This window comes from Rhinolophus sinicus, chromosome 3 (assembly GCF_057876585.1).
Source record: "Rhinolophus sinicus isolate RSI-liver-muscle chromosome 3, RSI-T2T, whole genome shotgun sequence".
In the NCBI taxonomy this organism is placed as follows: Eukaryota; Metazoa; Chordata; class Mammalia; order Chiroptera; family Rhinolophidae; genus Rhinolophus; species Rhinolophus sinicus.
In genome coordinates, this window is record NC_142503.1 from 123,125,001 (window position 1) to 123,144,334 (window position 19,334).

General features: G+C 33.5%; 1 long non-coding RNA gene across 2 annotated transcripts in view; it reads left to right on the forward strand.

Moving 5' to 3' along the window:
* Positions 1-18,238, forward strand: part of LOC141570619 (uncharacterized) — a 101,399-nt gene extending 83,161 nt beyond the window's left edge. The window contains exons 1-3 of one of the 2 annotated variants that reach the window (XR_012494827.2): positions 14-278; positions 427-526; positions 16,734-18,238. This is a non-coding gene — a long non-coding RNA (uncharacterized LOC141570619). Of the gene's footprint in view, positions 1-13; positions 279-426; positions 527-16,733 lie in introns of those variants that run through there. The other variant, XR_016020777.1, reaches the window with a different exon arrangement.
* The last annotated feature ends 1,096 nt before the right edge of the window (positions 18,239-19,334 follow it).

Here is a 19,334-nt window from a genome sequence, read left to right on the forward strand (position 1 = left end):
GGAACTGAAAAGAAAGGCTTCCTTAATACAGTTCTTTCAGGCTATAATGGGAAATACGAAGATAAATCTGGCTCAGAGACAAACCCACATAAGACTGCCTTGAGCACTCAGAATATAGATCTCGGTTATGCGATGTGTAAAACACACAATGGCCTGAATAAGGAGCTAAGTATATAAGTGCAAACAAACCCGTTTTTATAGTTAGCGTGGCATTTTGAATGCAGCTTTAAACCTAAAGGACACTCTTCTACTTGCAGATGAAGATGGGGAATGTAACAGTAAGTACTGTGTTTTTATATATAGAAGTCTAATAAGAAAATGTCCAGAAAATTATGAACATAAAGCAAATTAAATCTGAAATTTTCTGTCCCAATAAAAATTGGAAAACCTTGCTTTCCCTTATCTAAAGTGTTGTTTTTCTTCCAGTTTTATTGTCTTGCTTTGGATTCATGGACATTTTGAGCAGTCGTATGAGAATGTCTACAATTTGAAGTATCTGTTAAATACAGCAACATGACATCACAAGGTATAATCTTATTCCTTGCATTATATAAAACTTTTGCAGAGAATTGGAAAATAAATGCATATCTTGGATTTTGAATCAGTTAAAAATAGGCATATAATAGATATGAGAATGGAAATTTGGAGAATTTTTAAAAGGCTAACCTTATTCTAATGCAGTAAAACATTTTCTTTCATGCATTTTTTCCCCAATTTCTAGAACAATCACCTCATTAGGGTGTCACAAAAAGTGACAATGTAAACAGTTTCCCACACATCTCCTATACTTTGTGCTAAAGGCTATAAAATGTATTCTGTCAATTTCACAGCTCTTGTAAGATTAGGTCAAAAGATTTTTACCTACAGAGAATAGCTAGATGATATTTTCCCCAAATCTTAACATGTTCAAGAAGATGCCAAAAAAGGAAATATTATCTCAATATAGAATAATAAAAGAAAATTTGGAGACCTTTAAAAGCAGGATAATTTCTTATTAATCTGAGATAGTATAACGAGGACTTTACCTGAAGAACTCCAGTTTTACAAGATGGTTTCTGAAGGTAACTTCTAGCACTCTGAGTCTACAATTAGCAACAATTTCTCTTAAATGAGTATCAACTGTTAAGAATAGACAACCAGCCTATAGGGCCTAAACAGACTAAGGTTGTACATTGAAAATAGAGACAGAACGAAGAGAGAGCAAGGATTTTTCAATGAATAATTTCAATTGAACTAAGTCATTGAATTTCAACTGATTTCCTTTGCATTGTTAAATGTTACACATTCTCCCTTAGGATTACAACCAGGACTGGGAAATCACTGGCATACTGAGAGAAGTTTGTCCCATTTGGCTATGGAGTGGGTCATAGGCTTTGGAGACCTATACTAATTCTTCCTGACTACTAGGGAGTCTTCCCATAAATATCTATTTCAGTGCTCTAATATCATTAAATGACATCATGATGACCTGGTTTAAGGAAAATGTTACATGAAGGCCCTAAATGGTACCCTGGTGGCCTGAAGGAGTTAATGCAGTTTCCTTAAGTGCCTACTTCAGTGTTAGTTTGCAATATACAGAGAGGGGTTTGTGTACCAATAACTCACTGATAGCCTCATCTAATATAAGTATATTAAGTTGAGAGAAGTCATTTGAAGGACTCTGTAATAAAGCAGGTGGCAGTTCTGATTAATACAGCTCTGCTAAGGAAGGAAAAATGCAGCCTATGGAAATTCAATAATCCTGTGGAGAGACCTTGAAACGATGTTCCTCTTAAAGGATATCTCAAGAGATCATGATGCATGAACAGATATTACATTCTTCTGAAATATGGCTCAGCTTTTTCAAAAATTGAGGTATAATTGGCATATATTGGTTTCAGTTATACAACATAATGATTCGATATTTGTATATTTTGTGAAATGATCACCACAATAAGTCTAGTTAACATCCATCACCATATATAGTTACAAAATATTTTTCTTATAAGAACTCAAGATATACTTTCTTAACAACTTTTACATGTGCAATACAATGTTATTCACTACAGTTACCATGCTGTACATTATGTGTAATACACTCTGAGAGTAAATATATTTATTTTTTGTAATGGACTCTAAATCTAGAAGAATGTTTTTCTAATTTTTCAATGAATTCAATATCATAGAACAGAAGATAGCAGTTAGAAACTAATCTCTCTTTATCTTACATGAATGTTCTTATTACAAAAATTGTCAACAAACATGTAACCATTTCATATAGAATTCATTATTAAATCAAATTCTACAATCAAGTTGGCATAGGAAAAGGTGAGAAAATATGAGAGAGAAATTGCAAAGAAACAGAAGAGAGATCATTTTTAGAGTAAAGATATTGAACACATTTTGGTATGCAAAAATAATTTGGTTAAATGGATGAATCAATCAATTAATAGAAGTAGGGAAACATGGAACAAAAAATAACTAATTACCAGTCTTTTATTCACCTTACTATATATCATGCATACTGTGTTTCCCCGAAAATAAGACCTAGCCGCATCATGAGCTCTAATGCGTCTTTTGGAGCAAAAATTAATATAAGATCTGGTCTTATTGTAATATAATATAAGACCGGGTCTAATATAATATATAATATAATATAATATAATATAATATAATATAATATAATATAATATAATATAATATAATATAATATAATATAATATAATATAATATAATAATATAATGTAATATAATTAATATAATATAATACCTAGTCTTATATTAATTTTTGCTCCAAAAGATGCATTAGAGCTGATGGTCTGGCTAGGTCTTATTTTCGGGGAAACACGGTATAAGCGCACATATGTAAATATATGTATATACATGTGTCTATTTGTAAATGTATGTATATATATAAATGTATATGTAGAGTCCAGAAACAGCCCAAGTACATTTCAATATATAATACAATTTATTATATAATAAAAGATATCTTTTAAATATATGGGCAAGAAAAATATTTGGTAAGTCTATACAATGTAGTTATGAAAATAATAGATTCTTGGGTCATGCCAGTTGGTTCTAATCCCAGCTCTTATGTTTAATAGCTGTATTACCTTGAGAAAATCACTTAACTCTTCTTCAGTTCCTTTCTCTGAAAGTTGGGAAATATAACACAACTTACCTTGTTGGGTTGAGAGATAATAAATGTAAAGAATTTGGCAGAGTGTCAGGCTCATAGTAAACCACAATAAATGCTAATCATTATTATTCAATAAATGGCTAACCATTTAGAAAACAAGAGTTCCCCTCTCATATCTAATGTCAAAAATAGAATCAGATGGATTAAAGAGTTAAATGTAAAAAAGGGAACTATAAAAGTAGAAAATAATATATATCTAAATATTTTTAATAATCTTGTTTGGGGAAGCAGGAGACACAATGCCATAACCTATAAAGACTGCTGAAATTTTAAACGTTTGATAGAAAAATATTTATAAGAATAAAATACACATGGCAGAATATAAAAATATTTACAGTGTATAATACAAAGGGTTATAATTTATATAGAGAGCATTACTACTATCAATTTTTCTAAAAAATATCAAGCAGGTAATGAACACAAACAGATGGTATATATTATAACTTCATTGCTCTTTCTAGCCTCAGAGCCTTCTCAGACTTTATCTCAAATAACTTTTTCTCCACATGAAGGAAACAGCTTAAATGTTACTTCAGCAGAAAGGCCTTTTGCGATCGATCTAAATTACGTTTTCCTAAATTTCCTTCTCACGACATTTTGTTTCTTTCTGTCATAGCTCTTGTTCCTTATCATATATTTATGTGCATTGATTTCTTCACCTCTCCCCCATTAGATAATAAGTTTGTCGGGACAGGTCATACCTAGAGTTTTGACCATTTTATAGTAGTAAGCTCTTAGCAAATAGCAGGCACTTGGAGTACAGAAAGTGAATATCATAAATGGTCCTGTACATCACATAAACGCATGTAGCCTTTATAGCTAAGCTAGTCATAGAATTTTAAGCAGGATAAATCCTTCTTGGGCCTCAGTGAAGCATGGGTGGAGAATTTACTAGAAAGGGAGCATACTGGGAGGCCAGAGGGTCAATTAGAAAAGAAATCAAAACAATACAAGAAATTATGAAGCTCCGAGCTAAGTAATTTTAATGGAAATAGAGAGAAGAGGAATGGTTCCAAAGATATTTAAAATTAGACTATTTTAACTGAAGCAAAGTATATACAGAGGGTGCCAAAAAAATGTATACACATGTTAAGAAAGGGAAATACTGTATTAAAATTGTAATGATATATATTGATAACAAAAGATGAATACAAGTCATGTGTATACATTTTATTGCTCCCCCCCCCGTATATATAGGAAAATAATGAGAATGAAATTTGGTTTTGGATTTTAGTGCAGCTTGTAAACCTCCATGCTATATCAAGATATTTATTAATTCTCTGTGGAGTATGAAATGAATGAAGGATTTTCAAAATAGGTTTTGTTTGGTTTTTCTTTCTGTTTGTTTGCTCATATGTTTTAAATCATCTTGATTGACACAACTAAGTTATAGGGACATAGAGGAGTAGACTTCTAGGACCACAGGAAAGTTGAATTTTCAGTTTTACACTCAATATTCTCCGAATCAGCCAGAAGTCTTTTTTCAGGTCCAAAGTCATCTCAATAAAGAACTTTTGGGATCCCAACAGTTATTGTCAAGTGAACTTATTTTATAATTATCACCACCACCACCACCACCAATAATAATGACAGCAGTGACAGCAACAACATCAACAAACATTTATTAAACAATCATTATGTATAAGGTACTGCAGTATGTACTTGAATACATAGAAATCTTGCACAGTCCCTGACATCAAAGAGGTAGAGTATATGCATTAAAATGCAATAGCCATGTAGAGTGACATGTAATAAAATGAGTTACAGGAAAGTAATCAGTACCAGAGTTCAAATAAGAGAGAGTTGACCATAGTCAAAAAGTCTTTAGGAAAAGCTACATGGAGGAGGTGAAACTTGAATAGGCCTTTTAGGAAGAAACAAATTAAGGTACATACAGAGGAAGAGCAACTACTCAGACGGGGTATTTCAAGAGCAAAGGTAGAGGAGGAGTTTCCACATCTATTTTAAGGACAGGTAGACAAGTGGACAAATACTGCTTTGACTAAAGCATCCAGTCATAAAGGGAAGTAAAAGAAGTATTCAGAGAGTTGGATGGAAACAGATTGTAAGGTATCTATGATGTCAAACTAATTATGTTTTATTTGAATAACTTTATGATTACTTACTTTAAGGAAAGTGGAGGATCACTTACAAGTTTTGACCAAAGTAGCTACTTGTGAAAAGTTGTGTTTTAAGGTTTTAAAAGGATGAATCTAATGATCTTGTTTTGAATAAATCTTAGCAGTGAAAATTCAGGTGATGGGACCAGTTATGATAATATTTTAGGAAAGGAAAATGAGAACCTGATGTGGGAAAGGGGAGAAATAATATGAGTTTCTCTTACCTTGTATTATGAAAAATTTCAAAATAAAGTAAAGAGAATGGTATAATGAACCCCCAAATATTCACCACCCAGCTTGGAAATTATTAATTTATGACCTATCTTATTTTATCTCTATTCCTATCTACCTACTTTAGCTTCAGGTTTTTTGAAGCCAATTATCAATACATTTAACTTATATGTATTTGAGTATGATTTTCTAAAAGGTAGGGACTCATTAAAAAACATAACCATAACACCATTATCACACCTAAAAAATAACAATTTCATATCAATCCCAAGTATGCAGTCAGTGGTCAAGTTTCTCTAATTTTTATATGAAATTTTTTTGTAATTCATTCATTCGAATCAGTATCCAAGTAAGGTCCATTCATTGTAAGTGGTTGATGATATTTCTTAAATATTTCTAATCTTTAGTTTTATTTTCCATCTCTTTTTCAATATTGACCTTTTTTTGCTTTTTATTTATCTTTATTATTAGTTTCAGGTGTACAAAACAATGTAATAGACATTTATACCCCTCACAAAGTGACAACACCCCCCAATCTACTACCCCTCTGACTCTATTCCTTATGCTGTACTCCACATCCTGTGACTATATGTGTATATATTAAATTATAGTTGACATTATTATTCAGCTTCAGCTTCAGGTGTACACTGCAGTGATCAGGCACCTACACCATCCATGAAGTGGTCTCCCTAATACGACAAGTGTCCATCGGATATCCTACAAAATCTTTACAACATTATTGATTATATTCCCCAAACTGACTTTCATATCCCCGTGGCAATTTTGTGGTTACCGATTGTGCAATATTGACATTTATTTTTTTAAGGAAAGAGAGATAATGTTTTCTGATTATGCACTCATGGTAATATTTACAATGTTTCCCTGTCTCCTATATTTCCCAGAAATTGTATTTAAATTTAAAAGCTTGATCATATTTAGATTTTATTTTTTCAGCAAGAATCACTTATAGGTTGTGTGTGTACGATCAGGGGGCACATAATGTTTGCTTGACTCTTTTATTGTGTGTTATAACAACTATTGCAAAATGATGATATTTTAATTCAGTCACTCATTTACATTTCTTAATTTAAATGGTACTATAAGTAGAAACTTCCAATCAATTATTTGATTACCTTAACATATATAGTTCATATAGGAAATGCAGGATAAATGTCTATTGCCTTTATGTCCTAGTTCTCAAAATTATAAGTTGGTCCTAACCTTTTTCATAGTTACCAATGAGTTTCTTATTTTAAAACAATTATTATAAACTAAAATATTGAAATATGTTTGATGTATTCAATCTATTGTAATTATCCTTATTGATAAAATTGTCTTATCTTTGCCCAATTGGAAGCTTCATTAAGTTGACTTCTGCATCTTTGACAGCTTTCTAACTTTTATATATGACAAGCTGTCCCAGCATCATGTTTTAAGTTTCCTCACTGCACTCAGAATCCCCCATCCTCCAAGGAGACTTTATTACTTGGGAAAATGTATATTGGGAAATGATATTTAGAGACCACAAATGGTTGCTAAGGATGCTCATTGCTGTACAGTCATTGTTTTTACATAGTTTCAGAAGACAAGACTAAGAAATGTATATTTTTTAAAGAAAAACTTTATTGTGAGTTCATATTTTTTATTTATTGTGAGTTCCAATTCAAATTCAGGCACATAAGGTTTTTACCTAACCTTACTGATCTTGCATTTGTTTCATGTTTTTCTCATGCCAAGACTTGTTTTCAGTGGTGATTATGTAAATCCTCATTTGCCTTTTCTCCCACTAAAAGACAACAGTCTCACAGTAGCAGTGTAACAGTACTACCCTACAGTATCAATCCTCAAACGACATAATTAGTTATTTTTTCAAGTTTTGTTTTTCAGACATCAGAATATATCCAACTAAGGATACACAGTCAAATTCTTGTGTTTTAAAGTTACTGTAAATACCATGTTTCCCCGAAAATAAGATCTAGCCAGACCATCAGCTCTAATGTGTCTTTTGGAGCAAAAATTAATATAAGACCCAGTCTTATTTTAATATAATATAAGACCAGGTATCATATAATATAACATAATATAATATAATAATACCAGGTCTTATATTAATTTTTTCTCCAAAAGACGCATTAGAGCTGAAGGTCTGGCTAGGTCTTATTTTCAGGGAAACACGGTAGTTCCTCTTTTTTTGTGTTATGTTACCTCTCTCTTCATGCATGGATTCCATAGTGTTTTAAATATCGACTCTTTAAAATATGTGCCAATAACTTCTAGGGAAAGGTTACTCTCTGCTCTTTTTCAGAGTTATCTTTATTTCAGAGTTAATATTACTATTTTGTGTTTTTGTTTTCCAACAGAACTCTGTTTAAGGATTAAAAAAACTGACATTTTTATTGTGTTGACATATTTATGATGTTAAGTCTTCCCACCCAAGAGCATAACATTTCTTTTAATTTCTTCACTTCTACTTTTGTGTCTTTTGGGATTTTTGTGGAGTCTTCTAGCTATGAGAGATATTAAAAAGGTGAAACATGAAACAATAGGACTGGAATATGAGGGCAGAAATAGAGAAAACCATGGCTTCCAGCCTCTCTTATTAGATAATTATTTATTTTTTGTTTGTTTGACAGAAATCGACTCATTTGAAGAGATTAACACAGAGAATAATGGTTAGTTTTTATTTTAATAACAGACCTTAGTTCTGTCTAGGCTTTAGAGGCAGCTAAATGTATCAATCAAATTTATATAGGAATAAATATTATTGAAAGAAATTAGAAATAATCCCTGAGAGTGTAAATCACATGAGATAATTATTCACTTTACTTAGTCACACGACATGAAAAAAAATGTTTCTTTTAGTGCACTGTGGACAGTCCTGAATTTGTGATCCTGATTTATCTCTCTGTATTTTCGTATATGCAGTACCATTTCTCTGAACTGGTTTTTCTCCCATCTTCCACCTAACAAATTTCCAGTCATCCTTCAAGACCCAGTTTAGACGTTACCGCCTCAGTACCAGTTTGAACATCATCCACATACAGATGAATCAGAGGAGGTATGATGACCCAGAGGATATATTCAAAGTGAGATGAAAGCCAAAAACATAGCTTCAGCAATGCCTATATTTAGGGAATAAGTCCCCTTTCTTTAGGAAGAAGCTCCATGAAGGACAGTGAGGAGGAATTTTTAGAGTTATACAATGAAAACCAATGGGAATTTTGTTCCAGAGGTCAATTAAAATGAAAAATTGTTAATGAGAAGGTTCAAATATTACCAAGTTAAGTAGGAGGAAGAGGAAGCCCAAAAAAACACACTTAAGTCTTACTGATGAAGGGGTTTGGAGTTACTGAATGCTGCTAGATAACTCTTTTTCACCCCCACCCTCAGGAGCCTTCAAAATACTCTGAAGACTTGAAACTTCAGTCACCATTGCAACACACACATACACACACACACACACACACACACACACACACACACATTTCCATAAAGAGACAACTAGATGGAATAGATTAACAGTTTGAGATGAAGTTTAAGAAAAGAAGATGAAGGGCATAGAGGGTATCGAGGAGGCATGGCACCATAAAAGGAAACTGTGAGAAAAGAGGCTTTTTTCATGTCTCTCCTTGGAAGAAGAAGAAGAAGGAGATTCCATTAAAGGGGAAAAGTAAAAAACTTTTGCCCATCATTCTCTGGATTTGATATGTACTTGATTATTTAATAGTAACAAATTTTCCACAGTTTCAAATATTAAGGGTATAACAAAAGAGTTGCAAAGGAAGAAGATAGAACTATAGCTTGAAAAGCAAGTAGAATTGAGGAAAAGAATTTCGTAGTCTGCAGGAAGGAGACAGGAGAAAGGAACACTTTGCAAAGGCAGTAGAGAAGGGCGAATTAATGGAGTAGAGCACTAGAAGAGGATGTTTATATGTTCATTTATATATTTGTGTGTGTGTGGTGTGTATGCGCATACGCCTGTGTGTGGTGGCATTGGGAAGAAAGAGATTGGGTCAGGGCAATATTTTGATTTCACATTCAATTGTTTGAACAATAATTCTGGTGTATAGGCTATTAATAGTCAGTACCCCTATATACCTCTCCCATGTCCTAATCAAGAATATTGCTTTTTTCCACTATAATATTTTATAAATCCCATTTGTCTTATATTTCCACAAACATAAAAATACCTCACTCTATAGTACTGTGAAAATTCAGAGAGAAAACTTTCTTAGGATTACACATGGCAAAGAAAGAATGTTTCCTCTATCCTATATATAGAAAATTCACAATATTCTCCCTAGATATAGAATTGGTAATCTATGCTTTTGCCTGTTTTTTATTAGTCTCAGTATATCGGCAACATGGAATATATTTTTAAGGTGAAGACCACTTAGGGAGTGTGTAGGGAGCCTTTGAGCAAAATGAATTGGCTAGATAGTTCTGTACTGATTTCATAATTCACTGTTCTGAAATCAAGCATCAAAGAGGGCAAGGGTAACATATTTCTTTCTAATTTTGGAACAATTAAACAATTATTTAATCAGTAGAGAATTTTTATTTTATTTTGAAAAATCCTTCAGTAAGAAGTAGGATATGTGTATGATCTATGCAAGCTGACTAGTAGTAATAGAAGGCCTCCTCTGTACATTGTCACCAAAGCATCCAGAAGTTCTATCCTGCCTGGAACATTTCTTGCCATGATTCTTTTTCTTAGTTTGAAACTACACCTAGGAGGAGTCTTTTGTTCTCATTGCTGCCAAAACTTCCCTTTTCCAGCAGTGACCTCAGTTTAACACCTGCTCATAAGACGTGTTTGCACATCGTTGGTACGTTATGGTGACATATATACCTTCCCATCAAGGAGACTGTCACAGAATTCAGGAGATGTTAAAATTTTTCCATCTCTGTGTGTGAAAGTGACGTTTCCTGTTAATTTTGTTCTCTTGCTGAACTCTCCAAGCAAAAGCCTTCTGTGGGAGGCAGAATGATGTCATTATAGTCATAGCATAAAATTTTCAACCTTTAGAATGAGACATATTGTGGCATATATTTCACTACTTTTTAAAGCAGTGAAATAAAAACTTGGAGCATGATATCAATTTTATATTTTCACGTGTTGGGGGTTTCCAGAGTCTTAAGAATGAATCCAGGGCTAAAATTCCTCTGGCAGATGGGTTTTCTCTGCAGTTTTAGGAGAGGCAAGCCCATTGGTGAATGTTTGTGTTTACGAGACCAACATAGACCTGCCTATTTAGTTTTGGAGATATTAAGGCCAAATAATCTAGCACTAGCGATTTAAAGTAAAAAGAAATCAAACCTCGGATTCCATCTCTGACATATAAAAAGCTTGGAAGTTGTCATTCTCATTTTCACAACCAGAAAAATGCTGAACAAACTGAAAGTGAGTGACTTTTCACAGACTTATCAGAGAAGTGAGGTGGCAGAGCAAACTGCCACCCTGAAGTTGAGAAAGATAGGTAGACATGGAGTCACAGTCTCTATCTCCTTTTTTCAAGAAGAAGCCACTGGAGCCATGCATGCTGGAAACAGTTAAATGGTAATTTTGGTGAATTGTTAGAGGTTGAGTATGAAGTAGCACACACATGAGGGACTTCTGGAGCCTGCAATATTAAGGGGGATCCTATACTTTCTTGGATTTTACCTCCGGGAAATATACCAGGTTCTTAAATTGAAGATCCAAGAAAGATCCCCTCCTGGCTCTTTAGGGAAGGGGGGAAATCAGCCATTGTGAAATATTCCAAGAGTGTTTGCATAATGAAGGGCCACTCTTCAGGGGAAAGACTTTCTCAGAGCCTTAGCTACCTCAGGGGCAGGGCATTCTCCTCCTTCCAGCCCCCTGTAGCTTTCCTGTTACACCTAAGTGGAAGAATGTCTAATAAGTATAACTTGTGATGGTTATAGGTCAGGTGCCCATGTCCACTAAAAGATAGGGATTTAATCATAATATTGTAGAATATTTTTTTCTCCCCATCCCCTATTATCACATCAACAAGGATACAGTATAATACCATTATAGCTCAAAGAGCTGCTAGACAGACTTTATCTAAACAAGAGTTCTTAGGAAAGTCAAACACCAAAAAGCAAAGGACGTTAAAGGAATTTGAAGCCTCTGGCACTTACAGCTCCAGCCAGTGTTAAACACAGCCCTACTCCTAGCTGCATTAACAACATTAACATAAGACCTTACACTAAAGACCTAGTTACCTCAGTTTCTATTACCTGATACATTATATGTGGCTTTCAACATAAAATTACAAGGCATGCTAAAAGACAAGAGAAAAACACAGTCTGAAGACAAAATAAGCATCAGACTAGACTCACACACAGGTGTTGGAATTATGAGACAAGGAATTTAAAATAACTATGATAAATGTGTTCAGGGTGCTAATGGAAAAAGTAGACAGCATGGAAGAACAGATGGCTAAAGTAATCAGAGTGATGCAAACTCTAGGATAAAGAATATGCTAGAAATCCGTAGAGAAATGATGGATTCAAGGTATGGGGTGGGAAATACACATTAGCCTGGCTCAACTTATAGCACCAGAAAATAGAGAAATGCTACACACGCACGCGCACGCGCACACACACACATTCACACTGATGGGAATATTTTAAAGGGGATACAGGATCCAACTGAAAGAGTGCTTGGTATATAGGAATAGAAGCATAAGCAGAGAAATAAATAAGGTAATATTGGACTTTAAGCAAAGTATAAAATAAGTACCCATAAGTCCATATTGATATAAACAATGACTAAATAAATAAATGAGGGAGAAGGGACAAAAACTCTTCTAGAAGAATTCTATCTAATTTGTGTAGTTAACTTTTTCCTCAAAGAAATGAAACATTTCTCCCGTCCTTAAGTGAGGGCTATGTATAGTGCCTCCCTTCCCAAAAGCACAGGTATGAAAAAGGTGAAAACAATTACTTTACAGTGGAGAAACCTGAGAAACATTACCTCAGTCAGATGATCAAGGTCAACATCAACAGTGATGCCATGTGGATAGTATGTACCATTGATTTGATGTGAGGATAATGGCACTTCACTTCTATGGTCTTCCTCCCCAAAACGCTCAACCCTACTCTCTTAATGAGTACATCAGACCAATCCCAATAGAGGAGTGTTTTACAAAATATTGAATTAGTACTTCTCGAAAGTGTCAAGATCATCAAAAACAAGGGAACTCTGATACCTGACACAATAAAGAGTAGCCTAAGGGGACCTGACAAATAAATGTGATGTGGTATCTTGGATGGAATTCTGAAACAATAACCAAAAAAAGACATTGGATAAAAACTAAGGAAATCTGAATTAAGTATGAGCTTCAGTTAAAAATAGTGTGTCAATATTGGTTCATTAATTGTAGCAAATGTACTATACTAACATAAGATATTAATATTAGGGGCAACTGGGTACAGAGTTTATTGGCAATCACTACTATCGTCACAATTTTTTTACAATCTGAAAATGTTCTAAATATAAAGTTGCTTAACAAAATATGCTACTTAATTCATGTGAAATAGAAGAAAGAACCCCCAAATAATTAATGTTATTAAAAATATAACATCAAGGAAAAACGGATATAAGAATAGTTAAAATCATTCACCCTGATGAATAAACAGTTTTAAAACTAGTAGTCAATATAGAGGTGACAAAAAGCTTCCACGTTTTTACTCTACATATGAAGATAAATGAGAGAATAGACCATTCTGTCTAAATTTCTGTCTTTAATTTTATTGTGCAATTTATATTTTTAATTTCAGGATCCTAAAATATTCTTTGTTTAAGTAGACTGAACAAGCATCAGAAGTAGAGTCAAATATGGTAGGAACTTTGGAATTATCAGAACAGAAATTTTTAAAAACTATGATTAATATGCTAAGGGTTTTAATGGAAAAAGTAGAATACATGCAATATTAGATAGATAATGTAAGCAGAGAAATGGAATATCTAAGAATAAAACAATGCTAGAGGTCAAAAACAATGTAACTGAAATACAGAATGCCTTGGTGGGCTTATCAATAGACTGGATTCAGCAGAGGAAAGAATCTCTGTGCTTCAAGATATGACAATGGAAATTTTCAAAACTGAAAAGAAAAGAGAAAAAGGCAAAAAAATATGGGCAGAAAATCCAAAACTGTGAGACAATGATAAAATGTGTAGCATATATATAATGGCAATACCATTGGAAGCAATAATGGAAGATTTCCCTGAATTAACATCCCACACTAAACTATAGATCCAGGAAGCCCAGAGGACACTAAGAAGGATAAATATCAAAAATCCTGCACCTAGACATATCATATTCAAATTCAGAAAATCAAAGAACTCTGAAAGAAGCTAGGGAGAAGGGGGGGGGGGTACATTACCTATAGAGGAACAAAGATAACATCCTGCTTCTCCTCAGAAACCATGCAAGTAAGAAGAGAGAGAAGTGAAATATTTAGTGTTGAGAGTAAAAAGCAACTAAACTAGAATTCTGGATCTTGTGAAATTATACTTCAGAAGTGAAGGAGAAATAAAGACTTTCTTAAACAAAAATTAAGAGAATAAATAGAATAAAACTGTCTTTGTTTACAGATGACATGATCATCTCTGTAGAAAATCCAAAAGAATCAACAAAAAGCTCCTGAAACTAGTAACCAATTATAACAAGTTTACAGAATTCAAGGTTAATATACAAAAGTCAATAGATTTCCTATATAACAGCTATAAACAAGAGGAATTTAAATTTAAAAACACAATGTTATTTACATTAGCACCCCCAAAAATTAAATACTTAGGTATAAAGCAAACAAAATATGGAAAGCCACAAAATTTTGATGAACAGAACCAAAGAACTAAATAAATGAGATAGTCTATGTTCATGTATAATAAGACTCAATATTGTCAAAATGCCAGTTCTTCCCAACTTGATATATAGATTCAATGCGACCCCAGTCAAAATTCCAGGAAGTATTTTTGTGGATATCAACAAACTGATTCTACAGTATATATGGAGAGGCAAAAGACCCAGAATAAGCAACCCAATATTGAAGAAGCACAAAGTCAGAAGATTGACACTATGTGACTCAAGACTTCCTCTACAGCTACAGTTGTGCAGACCGTGTGATATTTGTGAAAGGACAGACAAATAGATCAATAGAACAGAACAGAGACCCAGAAATAGATCCATGTAAGTATAGTTAACTGATCTTTGACAAAAGGAACAAAGGCAGTAATACAATGGAGAAAAGATAGTATTTCAACAAATGATATTGGAACAACTGGACATACAAAAGGACGGGACATTCACATACAAAAAAAATGAATGTAGACACAGACCCATACCGTATACAAAAATTAACTCTAAATGGACCACAAACCTAAATGTAAAATACAAAATTGTAAAACTCCTACAATATAACATAAGAGAACACCTAGGTGACCTTGCATATGGCAATGACTTTTTGATACCACATAGAAGGCACAATCCATAAAAAAATAAAATAAAGTAAAGACAATTGATTAGCTGGACTTGATTAAAATGAGAAACTTCTGTTGTGTTAGACAGTGTCAAGAAAGTGAAAAGACAAGCCAACGACTGGGAGAAAATTTTTACAAGAGATGCAGTTGATAATGGACGGTTACCCAAAATACACAAAAAACTCTTAAAACTCAGCAATAAGAAAATGAACATCCTAATTAAATAAAACATGTGCAAAAGACCTGAACAAAACTTTGACTAAAAAAGATACACAGAATGTAAGTAAGCATATGAAAAGATGTTCATTGTATGTCATTAGGTAATTGCAAATTAAAACAATGAGATACCACTACACACCTATTATTATAATAGCCAACATCCAAAACATTGGAAATACCAAAGACCAGCGAGTATGTGAAGCAACTGGAATTCTCATGCATTGCTGGTGAGAATAAAAATGGTACAGACTCTTTGTCATACAGTTTGGCAATTTCTTATTAAACTATACATACTCTTACTATATTATTCAGCAGTTGCACTCCTTGGTATTCACCCATATTAATGAAAACTTATGTCCACATAAAACCTACACACAGATGTTTATAGCAGGTTTGTTCATAATTGCCCAAACTTAGAAAGCAACCAAGATGTCCTTCAGTAGGAGCATGGGTAAATCAACTCTATAGTACATCCAGACAATGGACTATTATTCAGTGCTAAAGAGAAAAGAACTGTCAAGCCCTAAAAGACATAGTAAATCTAAATGCATGTTACTAAGAAAAAGAAGTTAGTCTACGGAGACTACATGCTGTATGATTCCAACTACATGACGTTCTGAAAAAGGTAAAACTATGGAGATGGTTAAAAAAAAAAAAAAAAAAAAAGTCTGTGGTTGCCAGGAATTGGGCAGGAAGGAGGGATGAATAAGTGGAGAACAGAGGATTTATAGGGCAATAAAACTATTCATTATGATGGTACAGTGCTGAATGCATGTCATTATATATTTGTCAAAACCCATATATTTGTACAACACCCTGAGTGAGCCCTAATGTAACTATGGACTTTGGGTGATAACGGTGTGTCAACATAGGTTCCCTAATGGTAACAAATGTGATACTGTGGTTTGGGATGTTGATAGTGGGGGAGGTTGTACATGCATGGGGACAGGGAATATATGAGTACACTCTGTACTTTCCGCTCAGTTTTGCTGTGAATCTAAAATTTCACTAAGAGACAAAGTTTGTAGTAATAAAAGAAATGAAATGGTGTGGCTGAGTTGTCTAATAAAATACTCTGGTGAAAAGAAGTCAACAAAATTATTTAATTTTTCAAGAATTTTAAACACATTGCCATAAAACATAAAACTATAAAATATAGAGATAAAGAAACATACAATGTATTTTCATACGGATTTACAACTGGGTTTACAATTTATATAATAAAAGACAATAATAAATCGTTAGTTCTTTTAAAAAAAAAAAAGTGAAAAGGTGGGGAGGGGAGGGATTTCAGGTGGTATTGGCAATTGAGACAAAACTGAAACACAAAACAAGTTTTGCCAGGAAATTGAATAGAGTTTAAAGGAAATTTGAACTGATATGTGAGGCAAGGGTTATGATATAAGGTTCAGATTGATTATGTTTTATTCTGTAGTTTGAACTCAATGGAATCAAGCAGTATATGACAAGGTGCTTTTAATTTATTTTTCAGATGTATAACCTTTCAGAAGAGAAGTTATATATGAAGCCAGAACCATTCTGAAAACTATGAAGAAATGTTCCTTCCATTCAAAGGAAAACCATGTAGAGAGTAAACACTTATTGACAATTTCTACTGGGAGCTTTAAGCAGATTCTTTTTGTCTTCCTGTTTTTATTTTTCCTTATCATGTAGTCATTCACACAGAGTTCTTCAGTTATTTTCTTTTTGAGTAGTGTTAGTGGGCTGATGCCATAAAAGTGTAAAGTGCTAAGGTGATGGGATTATCAGAGAAGATACTGACCTTATTTGTATTTATTCTTATTTGGAGATCAGTACACAAAGCATTTTCCACTATTTCTTCAGATCTCACTCACCATCTCTAGCTATACAGAAAATGTTTAAGTTCATTCATGTAGTCATTCATTCAATGATTATTTATTGAGCACTTATTATGTACCACATGCTATTCTCGATATAATACTAAGCAAAAGAATCACTTTGCCCTCATGGGGATTACTGTTGACTGGAAGAGATGAACATTAATCAAACCATCACATAAGATGATAAGAGCTAGAAAGAGGCAACATGTAAGAGGGCATAATAAGAATTCAGCTTTGGGAAGTCAGAGAAAAACTGTCCCTATAGAAGTGAAAATTAAGCTGAAGTCAAAGAATAAATAGAAATTATCTGGTGGAAGAGGACAGAAAAGAGTATGCTAGGCAGAAAATATTTAGTTAAATATGTTGACATAGACAAGGCTTAATATGAGTTTTCTGTCAACATATAAAAGTAAAGAATAGAATAATTGCTTACCCAAATGCTACAACTAACTTTGTATTAAATATGCATTTCAAACTCCAAAATTATTAAGTTCACTCTATTAGGGAAATGAGATCATGAGTGGGTCTTTTTTCCTTCTCTTCCATATTTTTCTAAATAGTTAAAATACTTTCATACAATAGGAATATTTTACAAAAATAAAAGAGAGAATTGTGTTACCTATACTGTGTTTTACCAAACAGCTTGTATCTTTACATTTTTATTTTTTAAAAAAAGTGTTTATCACGCAACACCTTATTTTCAATCAATATAAACTGATTTTTCTCAAAAATTCTGCATCCTTTTTAAAGTCCCTATTTATACCTTGTGCCATTCTTGGCACAGAGGACAGCCTTATAAGGGAAGGGGATGATGTACTCTGCGAGGGACCTCTCGACCAGTCAGAATGCTCATTATCAGTCCAATTATCCACTGATAATTGGCCTGCCTGTGGGAATAATAGGCTGGGATGATTTAACTCAGTGCTGACATATTCACAGCATCCTACACACTGCATTCAAAAGTTCTTAACTTTTCCTTAAATAATGGAAGAATCTAATTCTAGCTGTTAGAATATTTTATTTGCTCAATATTTAACTTCCTGTGAACACAGAAGAACCACTCTGCTGAGACCCAGGGAATGCTCCTTGTTTGTACTAAACTTCACAATGTTGGCAATAAATCTCCCATAATGTCCAGCTTTCTTATTTTGTCTGTATACAATATTCTTCAAAAAGACAAGTCTCCCTTCTTGGACTCTGTGAAATTTAGTCATAGGATAACACTCAAAGAATGGAGTCACTTGGCTTGTAAATGCTTACCAGCATTTCAGCACTTCTAGATGGCTGGCTGATGTCCAAATGAGTCGATGGAATGGCCAAGGAGAGGAATTGTGATGGAATTTTACAGAGGATAGGGTATTTGCTTTTGTGTGTTTCTTGAGATAATTGGGTTGAATTAAGTTACACTCACGGGACAGTATTTTAAAGTTTCCAATTTGAGATTCAAATGTCCTCACTTTTTTTATGTCTTGTGCTCCTGAAAAATGTGTTAGCAGGATGGGGATGTTTTCATCCTTTACGTCGCTTTTTTGAGTTGCATAAATTTATTTGTTTAATAAATAGTTCTCACACTGGCCAGAAACCAAGTGGACAAATTGTACTCACTAACCCTTTAATACTTGGCTCCTTTGTCTAATGACCCAGCCCATTATTAGATAATGAAAGAGTGTATGAGAAAGTGGAGATTATTTATGATGGAAACAAAATGAAACTAATGGGACAAGATTTGAAAGCTGTGATGCATGAAAGGTGCTATGCAGGCAGCTCTGGCACTATGACAAACAGAGATAAAGGCTCAGTGGGAAGCAACAGTGTGAACATGACTATGAAGAAGAAAGAATGGATTTCCTGAATGAATCCTTGCCATCTGGTGTTTGTTTAGTACACAATAAAGGTCAAATGGCTACTGATCCTTTTTTCTATAGTCCAGTGACTATAAAAATGAGAGGAATCAATGAGTTTATCGATATGTCTGGAAATGACTCACCATATGATCTGATTGAGTCAATAAAACTGAAGTAACTTGTCATTACTCTTCAAATGTGGTTTGAATCTATGGCAACAATTCTGTATGTGTGTATAGACACACACACAATTTGCTGGATCAAATGTGATTCATATTTTTTTCAAGAGTAATGTTTGGAAGCATTTCATTTTATAGATATGAAGACTTAAAAGGAAGGGTCAGAAGGAAAGCCTCTCATAAAGTTGAATGTTTCCCCTATTATCAA